This window comes from Pinus tabuliformis, chromosome 5_1 (assembly GCF_031772625.1).
Source record: "Pinus tabuliformis cultivar Carrire ecotype Pingquan chromosome 5_1, CPIR1, whole genome shotgun sequence".
In the NCBI taxonomy this organism is placed as follows: domain Eukaryota; kingdom Viridiplantae; phylum Streptophyta; class Pinopsida; order Pinales; family Pinaceae; genus Pinus; species Pinus tabuliformis.
In genome coordinates, this window is record NC_142305.1 from 895,938,703 (window position 1) to 895,950,562 (window position 11,860).

Below are 11,860 nucleotides of genomic sequence, written 5' to 3' on the forward strand. Positions count from 1 at the left end.
AATGGGATCAATCAACATCTGATTCCCTCGTTACATCATCATTTCACAAAGCCCTATGCATGACTCTCTCATTCCCTGTAGTTTCTGCCCTAAACTACATCATCTGAGCTAGTTTTAGGACCAACGCACCATGGCCTCTTGTTGGACAATGTTCACATATAGGTTGCTCAATGATGGCCTGCATTGATCACCTACAGGTTTCCCTCTTTGCACCTGCGTTGGTTCTAGAAATTCAGGAAAGAGAGAGAGAATCCCAAAGCCTCCATTTCTAGAAGATTCCGGGATATGGTGTAACCATTTAGCTCAAATACAACACTCTAATCCTATCCTATCCTACCTTGGAGTTTCCATCCCTTATCCTTAGATCTCATCCTCCCATCAAGAGTGGATCTTAATCCCAAGATTGGTAATATGATAAGAACTACCAACTTAACTCACTCCTCTATATATTTAAAGCCTTGCATATGCAAGGGGTTGGATTTTGGAGAGGGATTTTACCCTTATGTTGTTGTTGTGAGAGTTATTCCTTTCATGCATTTAGGGTGATTGGAGGTACACTTTGTGAGAAAAGAAGGACAAATCAACAACCTGGAGGAGCTCTTCTACAAGATCGACACTTAATTATGGTTGTAAATCACTCCATTTATATCGATAAAAAGAGTTCTTTTATTTTCCTATATGTGATGTCGTTATTTCATGTATTTTGATACCATGTTGATCTATTGAATGAAGTAGATAGATGATGCTACAAAGATCTTGTATTTTCTTGGCTTGTGTTGTCTAGTTGTGCAGGTTCTACTTTTGGTAGCTGGAGCTAGGATTGGAGCTTTCAAGCCAAAGAAGGAGCGAAACATATGACAGGTTCCAAGTAGGTTCCTTCCCCTCGTCTACTTACTTTAAGGAAAACATTGGGTCCTTTGTTATTTTGTTCTTCTCGGTTAGCCACTAAACCTAGGGGAGATATTTTTGTCTGCAGTCATAAATCTCGCATAACAAGTCCCCAAAATTTGCAACTAGAAAGGTGACACATTGTTTCCTTTTCTAACACACTCTCTGTTTGTGGCAGCCTTACATAAATCCATATACAATTGAAGAAATGTCTTTCGTAGCAGGTTTTATCAAGAAATTGTTGCTCCCTGGGTTGCAAATGCAAGTATCTCCTCCTTCCTCTTAAACCTTGACTATCCAAATTTTCCTTTTGTTGTGTGGCTTCTAGGATGAAACCTCCAACACATAGATTCCTAATGTCTAATTCAATTGTAATGCCGTCATAAATTCTTGTGAATACATGGGTTTCCTAACATTCTCTTCTTGTTCATGTTCTTCCTTTAGCTGATGATTTGTTTTTTCTATTAGGTTTTCACTTGGTATCCTCTCTTTGTCTACATCATTTAATCCTTGAATTTTATCCTCCACACCATAGATGATGCTTAATTCATTAATCAAACTAGAACAACAAAGAGCTTTAGAGGGTAGGGTACTCAATCACATAAGCAACTATAATATTGACAACATAATTTATCTTGAAAACCCAAATGCAAAAATTAGTAATGATGGGTTATGAGTGTGCTCAAAAATTGTTACAAAGGTTGTGACATACACTCTTAAAGAGATTTTGTGTATTGTTACTTTTGGAAACATTTTGTAGATTGAATCCCCTTTTCCCTCCAATCATGGAATAGGTTGCTTCACTCAAAGTCTTCATACTTTTGCTACTATCCTTCCTTCCAAGATTTCATTTATTTTCCATCCCCCTTTAGTCTTTGTATCAAAAAAACATTGTTTACTATAACATTGCCTTAGAATGCTAACTATCAAGAGATTTCTTTCACCTTCTTGCGGCCTTTAGCCTTTAGTCTTCAAGTTGATTGTTAACTTCAATTTTTTTTCAAGAATTCATTTTTTACAAAGTTAGGAGGTGGGTTTCAAATCATTTATATTCATACTAAAGGCATCGATACACATTTTTAAAATAAAATATGTTTTATAAAATATTGGAGATTGGAATTAAAAAAAAAGGACTTTACATGTTCAAGTATATGATTATTAACAATAATAAAATCTAACAATATTATAAACTTTGTCTATGCCTTATCATTTACCCCCTAATTTGAAACATTGTTCTTAATTTTTATTGCTCCAAATGTGTAGTGCCCTTCCTATGATGTATACAATAATCATGTGGCCTTAGGTAGATAGGGCCTTAGTGAGGGCCTTAGTTAGGAGAAATGGGTTTCCTGGTAGATTAGATGGAAAATCTCCTAAGAGTGTTATTTCACCCATGGGTGAAAATATTTGTAATTCTAATGAGGTTTGAAATGGAACATTAGGGGAATTTTGAGGTCTAAAATGGGCCTCCTAAGGAAATTATAAAATAATAATTGAAATAATAAAGTAAGATTAGATTACATCATCAAATTTTAGAGGGAAAAAGAAACAACTATTATTTCAACTTGTATTTTCAACTTATCTCCCTATGGGTTTACTCAAATTTCGAGTAGTAACACTCGTTGGATGAAAAAATTGATTCCTCATCCAAGGAGCACCCATGTTGTACTTTCGATGGACCCTGATACACAAAAAATGAGAAATACATGAAAAACTTGATTGCAATCACATTTTTTCATGTATTTCCCATTTCTCATGTAGCAAGGTCCATCGAAACTATGCAACATGGGTACTCCTTCGATGAGGAATTAAATTTTGCATCCAATGAGTATTCCCTCTAGAAATTTTAGTAAAAACATAGGGATATAAGTTGAAAAAATAGTTTTATTATTTTATTATTTTTTAATCTTTTTACTTTTTTACTCCAAAAATTGTGAATCATCCCCCATGGTTGACATCATCATCTTGAATCATATTGCTTCTTATAAAGTTTATTTTGGTTGTACTTTTTCTTACGAGGCCCATTTTAGACCTCAAAATTCCCCTAATGGGCCACTTGATGTCCTCCTCACTTAAGAATAGAACTCGACCAAAAGAAATTGCTTCCTTGATAAAATTTTGAGGTAAATCAAATGGTATATTGAATTCAAACATGCTATTTCTGAGAAGGATACCCACCAAAAGTTGTCGGTACGGAAATTACCCAAAAGTGGGGTTTTGGATCCAAAGTCATGGGCTAAAGACCCAAGATAAAATCATTGTTTATTCTATTGTTTGCAAGAGGGGCACCTTTTATGGACTAAAGGGCACCTAAGGCTACAATGGAGAGGGCTAAAGTCAAATGAAAATAATTTTATTTCTTATGTTGATGGTGCTTGAGCATGTAGGCTCAAGGCGATAGGGACAAAGACATGACCCTTGGTGGCAAAAGTCACTCCACTAAGAAAATTATAAGAAAAAATTAAGTTAAGCTCATTTGATACATTACAAGTGCATCTTTTGAAGACATAAGCCTAAGAGAAGGACATATACCCTCAAGAAGGCCAAGTTTGAGTAGTAGGACGAGCCTCTTTCTTATGTTATGATCTAACCTAAGTCATGGAGGGCTGGAAAAGTTTGTGGGTTATGTTTTTGTGGTTTGATGATTGTGTTTGTGGGTGAATTAACAACTAGCTGGTGCCAGTTCTTTCTGAATTATTGGAGAGGGTCGTAGCCCTAATTTTCTGTGGAAAAGGGAGGCTAAAAGTTATGTTTGATAAACAAAAACTAGGGTCTAGTTCCCTTACCTTCCATCGCATGAGATAGCCCTAGGCCGAGATTATTATAGTGACTGTAGACCCGAGTTTAGGGTCCGAACTAAGGTGGTTGCATGAGGTTGAGATCCAAACCTGTGTTGGCCATAGAGGACTTTTTCAAGGTTGAGAATCTTAGAGATAAAATGTCATATGACCAAGCTTCCTGAGGCCTAAACAAACACCAGCAAGGTATGTGTTTAGGTTATGTCTTGTGTTGATGATTGTAGAGAATTAATGTTGAAGTTTGTCCATAAATGAAATGATTGGGTAGCATTGTTGAGGGCTTATGTGTTGAGAAACCTAGGGCAACTAGATTAGGGGTGATTTCTCTTTCCTTTGATAAATGCTTGTGATGTTATTTACTTCAAATTATAGTATTTATAATTAGCTTCTTCTTTTCTTGATTATTATAGTGTTCTTATCATCAAACAACTGCCAAAAACATGAAGATCAATAGAACAAATGGACATAAGATGTAGGTTGCTAGACAGGGTCAAAACCTCTCCTAAAAAGGAAAAACCCACAAGAAATTCTTCTCTCCTTATAGAACCTTCAAATGAAAAATTTCGAGACCTTTAGACCTAAGACCGAGACCCCTCCAATACCAAGACAACCTCCTTTTAGATGAGATTCTCTTTCACAAAGTCAACCCAAGTCAAATTTTCTTCATTTGCACATCTTTCGACCCTTGCAACAAATTTTCAGCGTTCACTTTAGGTTTTCACTTTTTTAGCTCTCCTGCAATTGCTACAACTTTACATGTGTGGATGAAAGAGACTGATTTAGGCCTCCTTACTTATTCTCTTGGCTTGCTTCTTCCTTCTAGAACAATAGACTTCAACACTTACTTCCTTTTGTCATAATTTTGGCCCTTTAGAGATATGAAATTATGGCTTGTAGTTGCAGTCAAACCCTAGCCTTGTTCGCACATGTGAGAGAGAGAGCGAGCAAAAATTGAGAATTTCATTTTTTCTTCTTGAGATCTAGTCCTTCGCTTTTTCTTCCTTCTCCTTGGATTAACTTGCGTAATCGAACCTAAATTAATGATCTTCTTCAAATGAGGTTGAATTCTCTTATATATGTACTCTTTGTTGGAGCTCGAATAGCCATTAATGAGGTTGACTTCTTCTCTGCAAGCCGACTTGGTCTTGGAGGAATATTTGACACATTTTAACTCAAAAAAAAATCTTTTGACTTGTTATAGGATTCCCAATAGGGTCTACTACATATGACAATGACTCTTTTGACTCTATACAAAGATGACAAATCCTAGAAGCACACAATGGGTGCTTTGACCTAAAACAAATCGAATTTGAGCATGAAACCCCATGCTTTATAAAATGATAATAATAATTGTCTTTCTCTTTTACATGAAATATATAAAAACAAGAGTAGCTAATATATTATGAAGACATAACCTAGTTACACATTTCAACATTAGCAGATCTTCGTTGAAGCCTATGCACAATGATTTGAAGAGGCAAACACCTTTTTAAGAGGGCAAAAATTTAAGCCTATGTTTAGTGACTGTGGAAGAGCATAGTTATTGAGAGAAGGTGGTTTGTTGGGCTGATTTGTGTATTTTCGAGTAGCAGAGGACCTTATGAGTAGCTAATGTGTAGAGGTGTTAAAGCAACAATATTGTCTATGAGTAGAGGTGGTAAATGACCTGTCAGGTGTTTAGTTTCAAGGAGAGTTGAAATGGTTGTTGGATAGAGTGTATCATCAAGAAGTAAGTTTGCCATTTTGTCATTGTTCTTGGGCAGATTGAGACTCAAACATTGTTGACCTCAAGCCTTAGTTATTCCTTGTACCAGGGATAATTGTAAGGGCCATGGTCCCTGGTATTAAAGCCCTATGTTTATTGTATTAAAGTTGTAATATAAACAAGTTTTGGGTTTGAAAATATTTATGTGTTTTGTTAATTCACTGTTGTGCATTTCCATTGTGCAAAGCGCTTGGAGTTGTGAGTATTTCAGTGTGTTTATGATCGTGTTTTATACATAGACTTGATTCTAAAGTACAAGGGCAAAAATTAACATAAAGCTTATAAATATATGTTAAATATGCAATTTAAAATCTCATATATATTATGCCTGTTTATTTTCATTTTGTTACTTAAAGGTGGCAAAATCTATCATAACACAATTGCCAACCAACAATGAGGATGACCATCGCTAACTACTATTTGTGAATTTGCAATCACACCAACTAAAATGAAAGGGAGAATACTTCCATTCTTGCTAGATGTTTCTAGGTCTTGAACCATCAACCCATTTCCTTACGTTCAAGGAAGATGTAATTTTAGATCTTACTCTAGGACCAAAAGGTTGTTTCATCCTAGATAGTATATGTAAGAAAGCTAATATCTTGCATTCTCTTCATTGAGGCTATAATAGTGGGGCCATATGCATTCAAGTAGTATCCAATTTTAGTCCCATACATGAGACCAAATACTACCTTTCGTTGCAGTTCTGTTAATTTCTCTATATTGGCAGCTTAGGTAAATTAACTTTATATGATTTCCTTACCGTAAAATTAATTTAGATTGAATTATTTAATGCAAATAATAAAATACACCTCTTGGAAATTTAGCTGGAAATAAAATGTTAGCAAAAGTTATAGGAAACCAATATCTAAAATATACAAAAATGTATTCCCTTACAATTTCACTTTTTCATTAAAATTACTCCAAACTTACAAGGGATCTCAAACTTAGAGAATAGCCCATTGAAAAAACAATAAAAAGTAATAGAAAAACCTATCTATGCTAGTGTACAGTAAAACTTGTACAACCTTGCCAAAACCTAGTACCAAAACCTTCCTATCGCTACTCAAATTTTCCCTAGAAATTTATATGGCTACCTTTTTCTTTTGTTGGGTTGTAAAGCCTCTTGAAGTTTCCTCTAGACCTATTTTGTACAACTCCAATTTCTAAGAATTGGGTTAATCTCCTTCTTCTACCCACATTATTTTCTTTTTTCTCCTTTGGACTTGCACTCTAAGTGAAAATCCTTTATCCTTTATCATGCTTCACTTGTGTTTTTATAACACTCTATGTGTATCACACTTTTTGTGTCTTTTCGATTCATTTTGTATTTTTTTAGAACATTAAGTTGATGACCAAGTCTCCATAACCCTAATATCTGAATGAGATGATGATTGAGTTTAAACTTGAATCGACGAGGGAGATTACATTTAAATCACTAATATAAATACTTTACATTTTATTAAATTTTAACCAATTCACTACTTTAAAAAAATCACATTAATAGTTAACTTTAATTAAAGTGAATTACAAAATAGAAAGGACTTTTTTGGATGAAATCCACACATCTTACACCGAACCTATGTGGAAGTTTATGTTCGATGACGTTAGTGATTACAAATCACATTTAAATATGAATCTTAATTTCCATATGCACTTTGGATCACAAAAATAATGGAGAATGTTGTAACACACCCCCCTCCTAACCCTTACCATAACACCAATTCAGAGGAAGCAGTTACTATGCTAACCCAAGATCCAAGGTGTTGTCATGGAAATGGGGTCTAAAAATTTTGATATTTTAAAGTTACTCAAACCTTAGAACGAATTTACCAATTCATTCACCCCTTCGAGATGAGTCCAGTCATATAAAAATTTACCTCAATCCGAACTTCGGATCATGAGAAGTGCCCATTACAATTCTTCAAGATCGACCACTAATTCATTAAACAACTGCCAAACCATAAATCCAGAACACGCCACATAACGCCAAAATTAGCATTACTCGCCCTTTAGATGCTTAAGCCTTCAATATAGGCCCAAGGTGATTTTAAATCAAGATTGTATATCTATTATGGGCCCAAGCGCATTTATATGAAAGCACTTCCCAATGCAACTTCGACGGGCCTATTATGCTTTAAGCCCATAGGGTTAATTTAATGCCACAAATTTACATGCCTAAGGTATTCACGTCACACATACATATTTATCAACATTCCGCCCTATCCTTGTTGGCCACATATAACATATAATTATGTGATAGAATCCATGAGATTTTGGGCCATCAATTGCCGCAAATTTTTTTATGTTTCCCAACTTTTGTTACCCAACGCCTCCCCCTTGCCCCTTCATTCACTACCTCGAGCTAGAACTTGTCAGTTGACATGTCCATGGGTCCACCCTACACCAACAGAGTTGTGATCATGCTCGTGTGTCTTATCATGAAATCTAACTTACATCATCCCATGTGAGTTAGATATGTCTTCCACCCTATGCCTTTGGGCTTACGTGTGAGGTGGGATGACCATCACACTAACCGTTTATACCACCACCCAATGTCACTCGTTGGGACTCACACGGCCACGTCATCTTGTCGTCGACTCAACCTGTTCCTTCACCTTTACACATCTTAAAATTTCTCTAGGAAATGACTTGCACGTTGATTTGTCTTATGGGGGGTTGTGATGCACTAGTAAACAATCTCTCCAGCTTATGTGTAATCTCTAATCAACCTCTAATATTATGTGTGTTAGTGGGACCACCCGACCCATTTTCCATTGGTCCACAGCTCTAGCTTGACGGCCACCTCATCATCCCTCTTCACCTTAGACTGTGTTGTGCTTTAATTGTCTATGCAATTTCCTCCAAGTTTATGTGGCCAGTGGGACCACCTATTAGTCAATGGTAAGATTGTCGGGCTCTCATGTCTACCTATGTCATCGCATTGGTTCCTTTGTGTGCCTTGATTCATTTCCTCTAGGGTTAAACTATTGGTCAATGAGAATGCTCTCCTCCTCTACGTTGTAAGCGTAGCTGGCTCGATGCCTAGTAAGCTTGACCACTCCTTTGTGTTGCAAATTACAAGCATCTGGGATGTACCCTATGGGCCACGTCACCCCCTTAATTCACCCAATCACAAAATGGAATAATCACACCACCCAATTCGGTGCGTCCAGGATGTGGCTCTTATCGGGACCTCCAGATAAGGTTTAAGGAACAAGTCTATAAGGCAGAGTCTCATGCCTATGACCATAGAAGAGCACAACAGGGCTTCACCCATATCTCGACTAAGGAGGATTTTTTCAAGTTTTGATCCATAAATTATATGCTCATTCTTGGACCTGGTGGTTTTCATAATCAATCTCTCCATTCTACGTTATGCACCTTCCATGAGAGGATTCGACCATGGCTTAGTTGCAACGGTTCTTCAACCACCTAGATTTTCACTAGAATCCAACCATGACCACTGGAGTGTACTAAGTCACCCACTAGGGTTATCCCTCCTGATCTTACAACAAGATTTACCTCTCTCGGTTTGCGGTGTCGGTGGTGAAGAACACTACCCAAGTACTTATCCATTCAAGCCAAAGACTTATCAATTCAATCTCTTAAGGATTCGCAATCCCTTGGGTCTTCCATGTCTTATAGGGATCAGATAGACCTTGGCTCAAAGATCTATATGTCTCTTTCAAGGACCAGGTAATCACTGTATGAATGCAAGAGCAACCATAAGGCATATGGTGCAAAATAGACCGCAAGGAGATTACTGCCCCTCAAAGAAATAGGAGATCCTCCCCTTAGGTCTGATTGTAAGCATACACCATGATTGTAATCATATTACTATTAATATTTCAAGCCTACAAGTAGTTCCTTGTTATGGACAAAAATTCTTCACATGGGATGCATAGATGGTGGCTAGGTACCCTTTTCTACAGGCTTGGTGACTCCTGAAGAGCCTCTAAACCCTACCACATGCCAAGGTGTAACCCAAGGCCTACAAAAATCAATTAGGTAATTATGTGCACATACTAGAGAACCACCTATATGATGGTCCAAGATATAGAGCTCAAAAATGGCTCCTATGCAGCTTGGCTATTTGTATGGACCCGAATATAAATAACCACTAGCAAGGTACCAATCAAGTTAAGTCCATGGTTGTAACCAACCTTTCAAGCTAGGGTTTATCACATCTTCTCAACTCTAGGATGATATACAAAATATGGCTCCCAACCTTGGGAGATTCAACTTGGATGTATATATATAACAAATATGTGACTTGCAGGAAGTGCAAGTGTAAAAAATAAAGTCATTCAGACTCATGAGTAGTGACATCCGCAACATTGAAATACAAGGCTCACTATAGATTGAGCTCTTATTCATAATGGAGATATAACCCATAATCAGGGTACGCATTACTGAATCCATGAAATAGACCTCATCTAAATTAACAGGTCAACAAGAATAAGAGAGGAGGAAATCTTCAGTATTACCACATTGCAACATAATCAATGTTAATGCAAGCTTGAAATTCTTGTAATCATCATACTACAATAAGGAGAAATGCTCCTGCTAAACATTGATATAGCATAATTGGTATTCCTACCTGCTATTCAAGCACATTCATACATCAACATGACACATTAGTCAGTCTTATAAACAATAATAATGCAAACATGCCTCCTATAGTGTTATCACCATCTCAACCAAGAATGAAAGCATATTTTATTGTGAATAACAAGCATAAGAGCACTTATCTTAACCAATGCATAAATGTTCGAACTGAGAGTGGGACTATAACTCTCCACCCAATTGTACTCATCTACAACCATTATTACTTGTGGTTGTCACCCCCGAGCCAAATTCCAAATCTTCATGTGGAGTGCTTTAAGAGGGAAACCATCAATGAATGCATAGCTTAAACAGAGAACCTCCAAGCCACCCTTCATTCCCAAGGCAAACCACCACTCTCTTTGAATGCTTATGCCCAACTAGTTTTTAATAGGGTTCTTTAGCTATTTTGTAGCTTTCCCAATGCTCAACATCTTAACTTGAGATGTTTTCGTCTCTACCTCTACTACAATGGTTCTAAAATGCCACTATCACTTCCCCTCTCCCCGGTTCTATGTATCAATAGGTTCACCCCTCTACGTATCCAACTTTTGTATTTCGATATCTTTAGGGATCGCATGTCTAATCCCTGAATCATCTTCGGGTCCTCTCCTTTTCCCATGAATAAGTATCATTTCTTCTCCACAATTTCGTATTAGCTTCCTCGTGGACAACACAACCCATGTTTCCTTAATGTTTTGTCTTACTATTGCTTATCATGGGAGTCAAAGGACACCTTCCCCTATCCCTTTTTTTTCTAGTTAATTTATGGCTTAGCCGGGCCACTCAACCAACAAGGATTGATATTTAGAACAACAATTCCCTCAAGCAGTCTCTTACCTCAAGCAAATGGAATTTGTGTCCCTCTCTTATCCTTTTAAAATAATTACAATTATTTACAAGAGAGAAATATTAACCAAGGGATATCATAGTCCCCCCCCCCTTAAGGGGAACATCATCCTCGGTGTTTAATAGCCACATACAACAAAAGATTCTTGAAAACATTGATACTATTTTTGTGGAGATTTATATGTTCATCTCTTTACAACATTTACAGTGGTTTATGCTTTTGCTTCAACCAGCCAACAAGATATGATAATCATCCAGTTAGAATTCAACCATCAAGTAAAAGTATGATAGACATTAAGTCATAATTCAGCCACTTTCCCAGTGGCTCTTTGGAGTCATTTGTTGCCTTGGAGGTGTTCAATCCAACTTGGATTGTTCTCTTTGTTGCTTACTTTACACACATTGGATTGATTGTCGACCCGACAAGCATCTAGTATCCTTTTTCTTTTCCTGTACACACATTTGATCGATTTCCAACCCAGAAAGAACCCAATGCCTTCTGTTCTCTCTAATCACATACACAAAGCAGATCGGTTGCCAGCCCAATAAGCACCCAATGCCTTCTTTTCTCTTCTCTTCAATTACCACACATTGGATCGGTTTCCCAACCCGGCAAGCACCCAGTGGTGGATATGCATATGGGATCTCTGTGTGTGTGTGTGCGTGATTAAGCCCATCTGCTACCTAGCAATATGGGCACTACCAATCCCGGTAATATTCTGTCAATAGGAATATACTATATTCCACGACTTTCTAGGCCTAGGCAGTCCCATACCTGCCTACCCCAAAACATTACATGACACATGCATTTATACACAAGGTAACACAACACATACACATACACATGATGCGACACAATAGATACACATGTACAACACACATAGCATCGTATAATATGTACATAAGAATGTTGACATATATAGAGATCACATTGTCCCCATCCATATACACC